Source organism: Neomonachus schauinslandi, chromosome X (genome assembly GCF_002201575.2).
Source record: "Neomonachus schauinslandi chromosome X, ASM220157v2, whole genome shotgun sequence".
Taxonomy (NCBI): Eukaryota; Metazoa; Chordata; class Mammalia; order Carnivora; family Phocidae; genus Neomonachus; species Neomonachus schauinslandi.
In genome coordinates, this window is record NC_058419.1 from 10,139,466 (window position 1) to 10,153,964 (window position 14,499).

Genomic DNA, 14,499 nt, shown 5'->3' on the forward strand with positions numbered 1-14,499 from the left:
GTATATATATTATGTATATATACTTAATGATTTTATTTATTTGAGATAGAGAGAGAGCGTGCGCACATGAGCAGGGGGAAGGGTTGAGGGAGAAGCAGGCTCCCTGCTGAGTGGGGATGCAAAAGTGGGACTCAATCCCGGGACTCCGGGATCATGACCTGAGCTGAAGACAGACTCTTAATTGACAGAGCCACCCAGATGCCCCTTAATTACATATATTAATTAGAATTTTTAACCCTTAGAATCCTTAATTCCTAGGGAAAACTAAAGTAAGCAATTGCAGAGTGGCAAATTTATAAATATTTTTCACAATTTATGCAAGTATATACTTCATAGCCAAACTTTCAGTGTGGTACAGAACAGGTTTATTAATAGACCCACATATCTTTTTCTCTCTGCAAAAATGTTAAGAGCCAAAGTAGATAAACTTGTGTTTAGAATTTATTGTTTATCTTATTTGGAAATGATAATAGGCATTCAATGAATATCCATATTTAATTTAACTTAGTATAAACTTTTATTTACATTTATTTAAATTATTTGCTTATAATAATTATGCTCGGATTAGCCATTAAACAGTTAACCAACATCTTAAGTTATTTTTCTTGTTGAAAAATTCTGGATACATGGAGGTGGCATAAATTTATTTGGTTAGTAAACCCAGGTGGAAAAAGTTGTATGTTTGCATTACATTTAACATTGACAACTCTGAAGACATGTCTGTTTTTATTAAACCAACAAACTTTAACATTATTTATCAAAGATTATCCCAGATTATGTGAACGTGAAAATCATTTGGGTTAGTTTCTATATTTCTAAGAGTGTACTTGATTCATATAAATGCTTAATTTTCTTTAATCCAATTAAATAGAGAGCTCTTCACAATTAATTTTGGCCGCACCATCCAGAAGGAGAAAAATACCACGTATCTATAACATACATATATAGATGCACATAAATACACAGACAGACACAAGAGTTCCTAAAGCTTTTGTTTGGAAAAACTTAGCCATGTCTCATGGATACAAAACTCAAAAGAACAGTTGGGTCCAAATTTTGTTTCTGGCAGATGGATTAAGGTTCCCTGTTCAGATGGCGAAAATTATTTACGAAAGATTTTTTTTTAAAGATTTTTAAATTTATTTATTTGACAGAGAGAGACACAGAGAGAGAGGGAACACAAGCAGGGGGAGTGGAAGAGGGAGACGCAGGCTTCCTGCCGAACAGGGAGCCCAATGCGGAGCTCGATCCCAGGACCCCGGGATCATGACCTTAGCTGAAGGCAGACGCTTAACGACTTGAGCCACCCAGGCGCCCCCCAAAGATTTTGTTGTAAGGATCCTTTTAGAGCTACTTTTGGAGTCATTTTGTCTTTTAGAGACTTCTGCATACCAATCAAAGAATGCATTCTATTGTCTCTGAGATATTTGAAATCCTCTTAGGATGCTCCTTAAGGTAGACTTGCCTAAGTTAAAGTTTCCCCAAAGCGCCCACTACAGTTCCAAAAGTTCACCCATTTTCCAAAAAGGCACAAGGTCCAGGTCAATAAACCAGGTAAAGCCTATTTTTGCCTTTAGATTTCCCAATACCTCTTAATTATGAGGGGTCCTGTTTTCCAACAGCTATTCCAAAACACAAGGAATCACAAGTTTTCCCCTTTTGAACAGAATGGGGTGACTTCACCAAGAAGCTTCACCAAGCAAAAATACACAATCAAGTCGCAGAGCTCAAAACGCAAAGTGAATAGAGTTTAGATCCAATAGAGACTTAGCCTCAAATTCCAGAGTCCGCAAGAAAGCAGTGAGGTCAGTGGGCTGTCTGGGTATTAGCACCTGTTTGTTCACTGGCCTCAGAGGCATTGGGGATGTTCTTTGGAATCACACTTCTGATACCATAAACTATTGGAAGTTTATAAATAACAAGTAAAACCAATGAATCACTGAAGTAGTAAAAGTTTATTGTGCCCACACCGAACAGTTTGCCAACCAGGAGCACTCAAACCAAAACATGGAATGAGGCTCAGGGGGCTATGTTGGCATAAAGCAGCTTTTATAGTGAGTGGGCAATGACTCTTTGTTTATTCTTCACAGTGATTGATGATAATATCAGAATTGTCTTCAGATGCTAAGGAACTGGTGAGTGGTTACTTGCTATCAACCTTGGGAAAGTTTAAGTTCGCTTCTGATTTCCAGAAGCATAAGTAAGACATGACCCAGGTCAAGTTGGTCTTGCAAAATTAGCTAAATTAAGCTTTGTTTGTATGAGTAAACGGGTTTTTTTCTGCCCAGGGAATTTTTTTTTTTTTTTAAGATTTTATTTATTTATTTGACAAGAGAGACAGCGAGAGCTGTCTGAAGACAAGCAGGGGGAGTGGGAGAGGGAGAAGCAGGCTTCCCGCTGAGCAGGGAGCCCGATGCAGGGCTTGATCCCAGGACCCTGGGATCATGACCTGAGCCCAAGGCAGACGCTTAATGACTGAGCCATCCAGGCGCCCATCTGCTCAGGGAATTTTTAAGGCAGGTCCCTGTTTTTTTATTTTATTTTTTTATTTTAACATTGGAAATCAACTTCCAGGTGGGAGAGATCTTGGCATATATACAGAATTGAAAGACATCCAGAAAGCCTGCAGTTATATGGTGCTATAATTCTTAAGAAAGGAAGAGTGATAGAGAAATGGACTCAAATGTATCTAGTTTCCAGTACTTTCAGCAAAGAAAAGGGATCACAGAGTAAATGGTTACAGATAGCAAATAAAACCCGAACTCTAGCGCTCCACGTTAAAATCTACTGGGAATCGGGATACGTTGAAATATTGTCCAAAGACTGTTGCTTATTGTGTTCTTTTGTTTATTTTAAGGTTTTATGCATCTGTAGAAAAGAGGGCATGCAGGAAAAGGGCAGAAATTGATAAACAGTAGTTTCTACTGAGAAACTATATTAATGCTGTCTTCCCCATATTAACTTCCTTAAGGTAACTCAGCAGTATGGTTTAAGAGTCTAGTAGAGTGCTGTGGGAGAGAGAAAATGTAGACATTCATTCTTAAATTATTTTATTTGTATAATTTATATTGTGGAGGGGGCTTAGAGGAGAATATGCCCTCAAGAATTTTCTTCTCTAATATAAGGGAGAATATATGTACATAGATAAAACATAAGCTTTGATTGGAAGAGGTGATATCATGTGCTGTGAAGTATGTGGGTTCTGGAACCAGCATTCTTGGGTTCAGATCTTGGAGGCTGATATTTTCTATGTGAACTTGGTCATTAAAATATCCAGTATTTGTCTTGTTGGTTTTTTTTTAAATGTAAAATGGCAGAAATGCTAACTGCCTCATAAGTTTCTGTATGATGTTAGAAGAGTGTCTGGCATGTGCTAAGCACATTATTAGTGTTTTTTCCTAATTTATCATTGACGATATTACTATTAAACTCTTTAAGTATCCAGATAGAAACAAAAATTAGGTAGTTGGGATTCCAGGGAGAGGTGCAGGGTAGAGAAGTAATTTTGGTTGTTATATGCACATAGTTGTTCTTTAAAAAAATCAGACTAGATGAAGGCACCTAGGGAATGAATGTGGATTGACAAGGGGCTATGTCTAAGGACGGAACTCTGGAGCATTCTAGCATTTGTAGGTCTGAAAGATGAATGGAAGGTATCAAAAAAGATTGAGAAATGAAGCTTCTCTGTCAGGGACTGAATTGTCACCCCCCCCCAAATTCATATGTTGAAGTCCTAACTTTCCAGTATCTCAGACCATGTCTGTATTTGGAGATAAGGCATTTAAGGAGGTGATCATGTTAAAAATGAGGCAGTTAGGTTGAGTCCTAATCCGGTACAGTGAGAAGCTGAGGATGCAGCCAGAAGATGGCAGTTTGCAAGCCAAGAGGGAGACCTCAGGAACAACAAACCTGCTGATACCTTGATCTTGGGCTTTTATTTTATTTTTAAGATTTTATTTATATATTTGACAGAGAGAGACACAGCGAGAGGAGGAACACAAGCAGGGGGAGTGGGAACGGGAGAAGCAGGCTTCATGCTGAGTAGGGAGCCCCATGCGGGACTCGATCCCAGGACGCTGGGATCATGACCTGAGCCGAAGGCAGCTGCTTAACCCACTGAGCCACCCAGGTGCCCCTATTTTATTTTTTTTTAAAGATTTTTTTATGTATTTGAGAGAGAGAGAATGGGGAGGGGCAGGCGCATAGGGAGAGAGTGTCAAGCCGACTCCCCACAGAGTGTGGAGCCTCACGTGGGGCTCAATCAGAGGACCCTGAGATCATGACCTGAGCCGAAATCAAGAGCCAGGTGCTCAACCGACTGTGCCACCCAGGTACCCCTGATCTTGGGGTTTTAGCTTTCAGAAAGTGAGAAAATAAGTATCTGTTGTTTAAGCTACCTAGTCTGTGGTGTTTTACCCAGCAGCTCTAGCAAACGAATACAATCAGACATATTTGTTTTCTCAGAACCAAAAAGAAAGCAGCTTTAGCAATGCAGTGATTATCTGAGTGAGGTGCTGCTGATAGGTTTGAATAACTTAGAAACCGAGATAGGAATGTTTCAGTTTGGCAATATGGAAGTTATCAGGTAGAATTCTGATTAGAATCATTTGAGGAGAAAAGCAGGGGTGAGGATTTTGTAGCAATGAGAATAGACAGTTTTGCTATGAATGGGAATCAGGAAATGGGGCTGTAACAGGAAAAGGCTGTGGGATCACAGGAGGGCTCATACACATGCAGGCTGACAGGTAGAGTTCAGGGTGAAAAGTAGGCCCCCAGCAAGGCTGGTTTCTGGCTTGAGCCCCCAGCTAGGTAGTTAAGACAGTGACTGAGATAGGGAACACTAGAATAGGAATGCATTTGGGAGTTGGGTGATCACAAATCCTTCTTCCAGTCTTCAAAAATTCACTACTAAATTGGTCTCTACATGTGTCTTTTAAGTGTAAGAGTATAGGAGTAAGGCAAAGATAGCTTTTTCAAGCTAATATATTTTCATGTCTGAATGCAGCCTGGACAAATTGTAACCAAATGCAAAATTGTAACCAAATGAAAAACTCTCAAATGTCTGCTTAGGAGATAAAACACATAAATGTCCGTAATTTATTTTTGACATACAAATGGGTGTACCATGAACCTGAAGTCCTGTGCACAGAAATTTTAAGACCTCCCTCATTACTCTCCCTGTGTAAGTCCCAGTACAATAAACTAAGTCTCTCCTACTTGCATGCAAAGTTGTGTCTTTATGAAATGAACCCTGGAATGGAATTAGGAAATGATAAAAAGTATTTACCTTGCTCAGCTTTATTCTGGAGTCACATGTACACTGATTCATATTCGTGTTCTGCCTTTCCCCTCTTTGGATAGGGGACCAGTCTCAACTCCCCTGGTATCTAGACAGGCACTGTCCTAAAACCTATTTGACAAATGGTAATGGAAATGGAAAAACTATATATTATTCTATCTAGTAACTCCACTTATCCACTTACAAAAATATACACCAGTAGAGTAATTAAAAATGCACAGATTTGTATACAATATATTTATCAATCTAGTATCTGTTATGTCCAAAAAATTTTTTAAATTCTATTTATTCAATAAGAAAAAAATGATTAAATAAATCATGGGATAGTATGTATCTATTGAAATGGTATTTTAAAAGATTTATGGACATGAAATAATCAAATAGCCTGCTTATTTTATTATTTGTTTGATAATTCACTAATTTATTTTTCATTTTATTTTGTTTCTTAGGTTTATTTATTTATTTGAGAGAGAGCACTTGTGTGAGCAGAGCGCGAGGGGCAGAGGGCAAGGGAGAGGAAAAGAATCTCAAGCAGACTCCCTGTATAGCTCAGAGCCTGATGAGGAGCTCAATCTCTAGACCCTGAGACCCTGACTGTGACCTGAGCTGAAATCAAGAGTTAGATGCTTCAGGGGCGCCTGGGTGGCTCAGTGGTTAAGTGGCTGCCTTCGGCTCAGGTCATGATCCCAGGGTCCTGGGACCGAGCCCCGCATCAGGCTCCCTGCTCAGCGGGAAGCCTGCTTCTCCCTCTCCCACTCCCCCTGCTTGTGTTCCCTCTCTCTCTGTCTCTCTGTCAAAATAAATAAATAAAATCTTTAAAAAAAAAAAAAGAGTTAGATGCTTATCCTACTGAGCCGCCCAGGTACCCCATTTCATTTTATTTTATTTATTTATTTTATTTATTTATTTTTTAAAGATTTTATTTATTTATTTGAGAGAGAGAATGAGAAAGAGAGAGCACGAGAGGGGGGAGGGTCAGAGGGAGAAACAGACTCCCCGCCGAGCAGGGAGCCCGATGCGGGACTCGATCCCGGGACTCCAGGATCATGACCTGAGCCGAAGGCAGTCGCTTAACCAACTGAGCCACCCAGGCGCCCCTCATTTTATCTTTTGATGAAGGTAAAATTTACATTTGTTGAAACACATAGATCATAAGGGTATGATTTGATGAATTATGAAAAATGTGTACACCCAAGCAGTGACCACCTAAATCAAGACCTATCTCTATCACCACAGAAATTTTCCTCAGGTTCCCTTCCAGTAACTCAGAGGCAACCACTTCTATGGTCTCTTTCATCATCCATTAGTTTTGTTTCTTCTGGAACTTCATTTGAATAGAATCATGTGGCATCTGTTTTGTTTTTGTTTGTTTCAAACTTCTTTGTACAACTTTTTTAAAAAGGCTCATCAAATTCTTGGTACACATTGTTTTTCAGAATATATATATAAAAAATAGGGAGAGGGGTTTTGTAGTAAGGATTAGAGTTTCTGTTTTCTTTATACTTTAACTGTTTTAGAAGAATTTGATTAAAAAATCATTTATTTCTCCATTGAACTTTCTTTTCTTTTTTTAAAGATTTTATTTATTTATTTGTCAGAGAGAGACACAGTGAGAGAGGGAACACAAGCAGGGGGAGCCGGAGAGGGAGAAGCAGGCTTCCCGCTGAGCAGGGAGCCCGATGTGGGGCTGGATCCCAGGACCCTGGGATCATGACCTGAGCCGAAGGCAGACGCTTAACGACTGAGCCACCCAGGCGCCCCTCCATTGAACTTTCTTGACACTGTTGTTGAAAATCAGTTAACCATATATGTGGCTCAATTTCTGAATTCCCTGTTCTGTTTTATTGATCTGTGTGTCTAACTATGCTACTCTAGCACATTCTTGATTACTGTACCTTTATAGTAAGCCTTGATATGAGAGTAGTTATTCCTCCAAATTTATTCTTCTTTTCCAGATGATTTACCTGTATTATTTTGTTTTTCCATATAAATTTTAGAGTTACCTTGTGAATTTCTACTTACCCCAAAATGTTGGAATTGATATCTTAACAGTGAGTCTTCCAATTTTTGATCATAGTGGATCTCTCCATTTATCTTCATCTACTTCAGTTTCTTTGAATATTGCTTTGTAGTTTTCTGTTTAGAGATCTTTCACATCATTTGTTAAATATATTTCTAATTATTATTTTCTTAATGCTATTGGAGATGGGGTTTTCAAATTTTTGCATTCTAAATGTTGGTTTCTAGTATAGAGAAATACAATTGATTGTTGGGTTGGTTTTGTTTTGTTTTGTTTGGTTTGGTATTTACTTTGTATCCAGTAATCTTGCTAATTTCACTCATTTCTAGTGGTCCTTTTATACGTTCATTAGAATTTTCTACATAAACAATCATGTCTGTCAATAAAGACAATTTGACCACCTTTTTTATGACTTTTATTTCTTATCTTGATGGACTATACCATCAAAGGTCCCCTTTTAACGATAAAGAGAAATAATGAGAACAAACATCCTTTCATTGTGTCCAGCTTTTACGGTGACTAGCTGTGTGCCTTGCAAATCACTTAACTTCACTGTGTCTCAGTTTCCTAACGTTTAAAATAATAATGCCCACCTCAAATGGTTATTGTAAATATCAAATGAGTTAATGTGATGGGTGTAAGATCCTAAATAGTGCTTGGCATCTTGCATTAAGTACTACATAAATGCTAGTGTAATTTATTTCCATTATTACTTGTTTTATAAGGAAATGTTATTAATTTTTCTTTGATTTAAATTATGGTTGGATCATATATGTTTTAGTTTTTGGTGTTCTCACTGGTTATTTTTTTAAATCCTTAATTGAGGTTCATTGACATGTAAAAAGGTGTACTTATTTAAGGTATACAACTTGATGAGTTTGGGGATAAGTATATACCCTTGAAATCACCATCATCAAGGTCATAGACCTATCTATCATCACTGATTATGTTTTAAAGAGGATACATAGAATTGCTGTTTTAAGTCCATCTTCAAATCAGGCACTATGCAGATATGTGATTTAAAATTTTCAGGGACTAGCAATATTGTAATATAAATTTGTATTTATTTATAGTTTTATTCCATTTTGGTCTATTGTGGTCAGATATTGTGCTTTTGTATTTATACATTTTATACTTTATAGCCATTTTCCATGTGCTCTAATATGTGATCTTTAAAAACAAAATGTATTCTTCATCTTTGTTAGTGTTATTTGCTATTGTATACTAAATTCAATTTATTGTTTTATATCCTATACTATCAAAAATAGTGTTTTAACATTGATACCTAATTTTTAAAAAAATTTACATCAATCTAGATTTTTCTCCCTATTTACCAACTTTGGAGCTCACTGCCAGCCCTTGAAGTCCTTATTTTCCAGTATTTGAGCTCTTCATTTTGTTTCGCCTTTGGATCAGGTATGGCACATCTTTGAGATTTTGTTTTTGTTTCTTTTCTCCAGTGTGTATATGAGGAGCATGATTTCTGAGCACTTCTATATCTGAACATAATATTCATTTTCCCCTCAGTAATGGAATACAACTGTATATTTAATTCTTGGATCACAAAGTTTTATCTTCAAACTGTATAGAAACATCCCTAGCTGCTTCTGCCATTTCATGTTGAGAGGTGGAGTGTGAGTCCAGCCTGATTTATGTCCAACTGTGGGCAAACATTTTTTTTTGCCTCAAGCATTTCAATTTCAACTTCATGTCAAGATTTTTTAGGTGTAGACTTTTTACACTGATTTTGCCTGAAACTTGATTAAATATTTCAATCCCTGTACTCTGCTTTTTTTGTTTTTTGTTGGTTATTTTTGTGACTTCAGGATGTTTTCTACTTGGATTTTGGGTTAAAAAAATTTTTTTTATTGTTAAGATTCCATTTATTTGAGACAGAGAGAGAGAGCACAAGCAGGGAGAGGGGCAGAGGGAGAGGGAGAAGCAGACTCCCTGATGAGCAGGGAGCCTGACAAGGGACTCAGTCCCAGGACCCTGGGATCATGACCTGAGCCAAAGGCAGACCTTTAACTGCCTGAGCCACCCAGGCGCCCCTTGGATTGTGTCTTTCTTATTTATTGTTTGTTTATTAATTCCCATTTCACCTGGTCTTTTTTTTTTAAAGACTTATTTATGTATTTTATAGAGAGAGAGAGGGAGAGAGATGGGGTGTGGGGCAGAGGGAGAAGAGAATCTTAATCAGAGCTTAAGCTCTGAGCCCCATGCAGGGCTCCATCTCAGAACCCTGAGATCGGGACCTGAGCAGAAACCAAGAGTTGGATGCTTAACCAAATGCACCACCCAGGTGCCCCTCACCTATTATACAGATAAAGAATCTGTATAATAGATCTCTGTCCTCTGATGTACATGTCTATTATCTTCTCTATCATTTTTTGCCTCTGACCTTTTCTTCTGCATTCAGACTTGAGTATCTCAAATCTATGTTTGACTGCTATATTTATATGGGTGATTCATTCTATTCTTTATCGTCTCAAAAAATTTTTCTGTGTAATAATGTGATTGTTGCCCAACATGCTGATTGTACAGGCCCTGTGTTTCTGACCAAAGGTCAATCGTTGATAGGGCGAAGAAGTCTTTCTTTTACAAGTAAGCCCACTTAAGCAGACTCTATTTCATTAGGTTAAATTTGGATAGGTTTTATTATTTTTAAGTCTGAGTCCTTCTGCCTTATACATGTTCAAAAGTCCTGTACGTGTGATCATTCTTTGCACATTAATCTTATGTTTTAGTGTCGTTTTGAGGTTTTAGGCATTTTAAAATCTTTTCATATGCATTTGAGTAAGGGGATTTGAGAGGCTGCCTCAAATCTGCAAGGCAAGTATCCTTTTTTGAATGCAACTTGAACTGTTTGTTTATTTATTATTGAAGTATAGTTGACATAATGTTGTATTTATATTATTTTCAGGTGCACAATATAATGATAGGACAACACTATAAATTAAGCTATGCTTAGCGTAAGTGCAGTCACCATCTGTTACCATATAATGTCACTAATATTACTGACTATTCCCCATGCTGCACCTTTCATACCCATGACTTATGCATTCTATAGGTGGAAATTAGTTCTTTTTAATCCCCTTCATCTACTTCACTCCCCACCCCTTTCTGGCCACACCAGTTTGTTGTCTAAATTTATGTTGTTTGTATTATGTAATATGTTGTCTCCAGTTTTGTTTGTTGGTTTGCAGGTACCATTATAAACCAGAGGTTCTTTACCTATCTTTGAATCCTTCTGCTTCACCTAATTCCATTTTTTATTCTTTCTTAAACTTCATCTTCCACTTCCATGATATACTGAAATGTGAATTTATCTACTGGGAGCCATCTAAAATTTCTTCCTCTGTAATTTACATTTTGAAATTTGAATACAAGATTTCCATCCTTTTTTCCTTCAGAATTTTCACAGGCCCATGCAATCATTATTCATTTTCTCTGTTCGCATATTTTACGTTTCATGAGGATGAGGTCCGTGTCTTTTTAACTGAAGAAGAATTGACATACAATGTGGTATGAGTTTCAGGTATACAACATAGTGATCTGATATTTATATACATTATGAAATGACCACCACCATAAGTCTAGTCACCATCTTGCTACAATTACAAAGTTGTTACAATATTATCTACTATAAGGGCTGTGTTTTGTTCATCCCTGTATCCCCATCCCACAACACCGTCCTGGTACATAGTAACAATAGAAGAGTGGGTATAAAATTTCCAGCACTTGGGGTGCCTGGGTGGCTCAGTTGGTTAAGGCACTGACTCTTTGATTTCAGCTCACGTCCTCATCTCAGAGTTGTGAGATCGAGCCCCACGTCCATCTCTGCCCATCCATCTCTATGCTCGGCAGGGAGTCTGCTTGTCGCTCTCCCTCTGCTCCTCCCCCTGCTCTCTCTCTCTCTCTCTCTCTCTCATAAATAAATAAATAAATAAATAAATAAATAAATAAATAAATAAATAAAATCTTTAAAAAAATAAAATTGCCAGCACTAGGTTTCCTGGCTGCAGTGGTCAGTGACAGTACAGATCTCCAACTATGTCAATATACATTGGATATATAGCAATAGTGAGGAGTACAATATGGGTATATTAAGCTAGTGAAATATATTTGTAAAAGGGAAATAATTATAACAATCATCCAGATAAGTAGTTAATCCCATTATGCCTAATTCTGCAGCATGCTACTCTCAATAGCAGATTTCTGTAGACATGTTTTATAAAGTGAACTAGAACTAACATTATGAATAACTGAGGTTCATGTCTGGGAAATTTCTTTACCCAACATTGCTACATGTTAATTGTAATACCACTAGTAAAAATAAATAAAACTGATCTAAGTGAAGAACTGTTGGTGTATGTGCCTATTTGAACTTTGTTCAGAGGAAGATGCTATTTTAACTGATTAGGGAACTAATAAAGCATTCTTCCTGAAAAGAGGTGTTAATTGGTGATAATTCTCAGAAAGTGCTCTAAAATTTAACAGCTTGAAACCCAACATTACAGTGCATCAAGTACTTTTCACAAAGTCTTGTTCGAAACCAAAATAAGGGTTACAGGGGCTGAAAAACCAAAGTTGGAATGGCATGAGTAATAATGATATAGAAAATATTTTTATAAAACCTGCTCCCTTGAAAGCATTTCAAAAGCATTGACATTTCTCCCACCAGATTTTACACCATCCATTAGAAATAGTTGAAATTCAGAGAGGCTGTGATTTACTTGATATCCTGTATTAGAACTCCACATGGAACTCAAGATTAAAAATTCCCATTCAGAGTTCTATCATTAAATTACAATACTACCTAAAAAATGAAAAATAATAGCTAAGTCACAATGTAATGGTCACATTTTTGCTAACTAATTAGATGAGTAAAATAAATGCACTATAAATATTTATATCTGATTTGAATTTGTCATAGAACCCCCAGTGGCTGTTAATTTGTTAGGATTTAGTTTGACCCTACATCATCCAGCGTCATCAGTATTTCCTCTGTTTTTCTGATACCATCATAAATTTCATTCCACCACTTGTGAAGGACATTATTTTGAAAATTGATAGTAGAACTTAGGCTGATATAATTGGTTTTTCTTAAGGTATAACTGGCATGGAAGCCCTAGGAATCTATCCATATATTACATGATTTAAGTACATTTATAGAAAGGTTTTGGAATTGTAAGATTTTATCAAAATGCAAAGAAAATGGGCCAAGTTAGATTTTGATTCAAGTCACAACTTCACCATCTAGAATGTGTGGTGTTGGTTAAGTTACTTACTCTCTCTGAGTTAGGTTTTTCATCCATAGCATGTTAATAATAGTACCTATTTCATAAAATTGTTGTAGAGGATTAAATGTTATAATAAAGGAAGAGCATTTAGCACAGCGGCTGGTATGTAGTATTGAGACCCTGGCTAGTAAAGGAGGACCAGAAACATGAGGTTCCTGTAAAATAACTAAAATAACTTGAGAATTTATCTACATATTGAATTTTATCCACATTGGGAAAACAATAGGGTCTTTGTTCTAAAAACAATAGTCTTTGTTTTATTGTCAAATCATATGGTGGGAATTTAAGTGTTCTTTCACAAAAATGGCACCAAAGTTGAAGAAGTCAGCCCTTGCCCCTCCCAAAGCCAAAACAAAGGCTTTGAAGGCCAAGAAAGTGGTGCTGAAAGGCATCCACAGTCAAACACAAGAGAAGATCCACACATCACATACATTCCGACACTGCGTCTCCGAAGGCAGCCATAATATCCTTGAAAGAGCGCCCCCAGGAGAAACAAACCTGACCACTATGCCCTCAAGTTCCCCCTCTCCCCCACTCCTCATTCAACCAGGAAGAAAACATAAGATTGCACCACACTTGTGTTCATTGTGGTTGTCAAGGCCAATAGGCACCAGATCAAACAGGCTGTGAAGAAGGTCTATGACATTGCTGTAGCCAAGGTCAACACTCTGATTAGGCTTGATGGAGAGAAGAAGGTGTATGTTCTACTGGCTCCTGACTGTGACGCTCTGGATGTTCCAACAAAACTGGGATCATCTAAACTGAGTCCAGCTAGCTAAATCTAAATATAAGTGTTTTCACCCTAAAAATAAAAAATGGTTTTTTGAATCATTTTATTCAAGTAACTTCAAAAAAAGTCCATTAATCTGTGAGACTCAATTAAAGAGAAACTTTGAGTTATGGAAGCCAGAAAACCCTATGTTGTTTATGGAGTACTTTTTCAAATAGCCTTGTGCATTTCCTTTTAAAATCTGTAGGACTTTTCCAGAATGTAGATTATAGTTTTGATACTCCAAAATCATGACTTTGACTTATCTTTCATGGCAAACATCAAAGTAGAAAAAACATACTTCATTGTTTTCATTGTGACAAGTTTTTGAAGTTCTTTGCAAGCATAACTCAGGACCTCATGGTTCAAAATGAAATTTTTAAAACATTCTGAACAAACTAATTTTATTTAGGCCATTTAAAAAAATTGCCTAGACTCATACACTTTCCACTAGTTTCATATTAATAATCTAAGCCATCATCCTCCCTCATTTGGATCATTGTAATAAGCTCCTAACTCACCTTCCTGCTTTGGCCCTTATCAACCTATAGTCAAATCTCCGTCAAACTGTCAGAGGGATCCTTAGGAAACATAAACAGAAGCATATAAATTCCATTCAAATATCTTCAATATCTTTCCATCACACTTAAAATATAAACTCCATAACCCTTACTATGGCCTACACGCTCTGAGTGATGAAAATCCTGATACTACCACTTTGTCACCTTTCACTTGACCTTTTGAATATGCCAAGCTCTTTTCTGCCTTTAGACACTTTCAGAATGCTATTTCTTTTTAACTCTAAACCTCTTCTCATTCATTTACATATATAACCATATTTATTGAGTGTCTACTATGTATTAGGTATGATAGTAGTTGATTGAGATATGCTGACCCTAAAGTGGGAGAATATCTGGCTTTTTGGGGGAACAAGTGGGGGGTCAATGTGGCTGGAGCAGAGTGAGAAAGGGAGAGAGTAATGTCAATGGGGAAGTACTATGCCATATAGGACCTGATTAGATTATTTTAAGAATTTAGTTTTTTGGGGCACCTGGGTGGCTCAGTCAGGTAAGCATCCGACTCTTGGTTTTGGCTCAGGTCATGATCT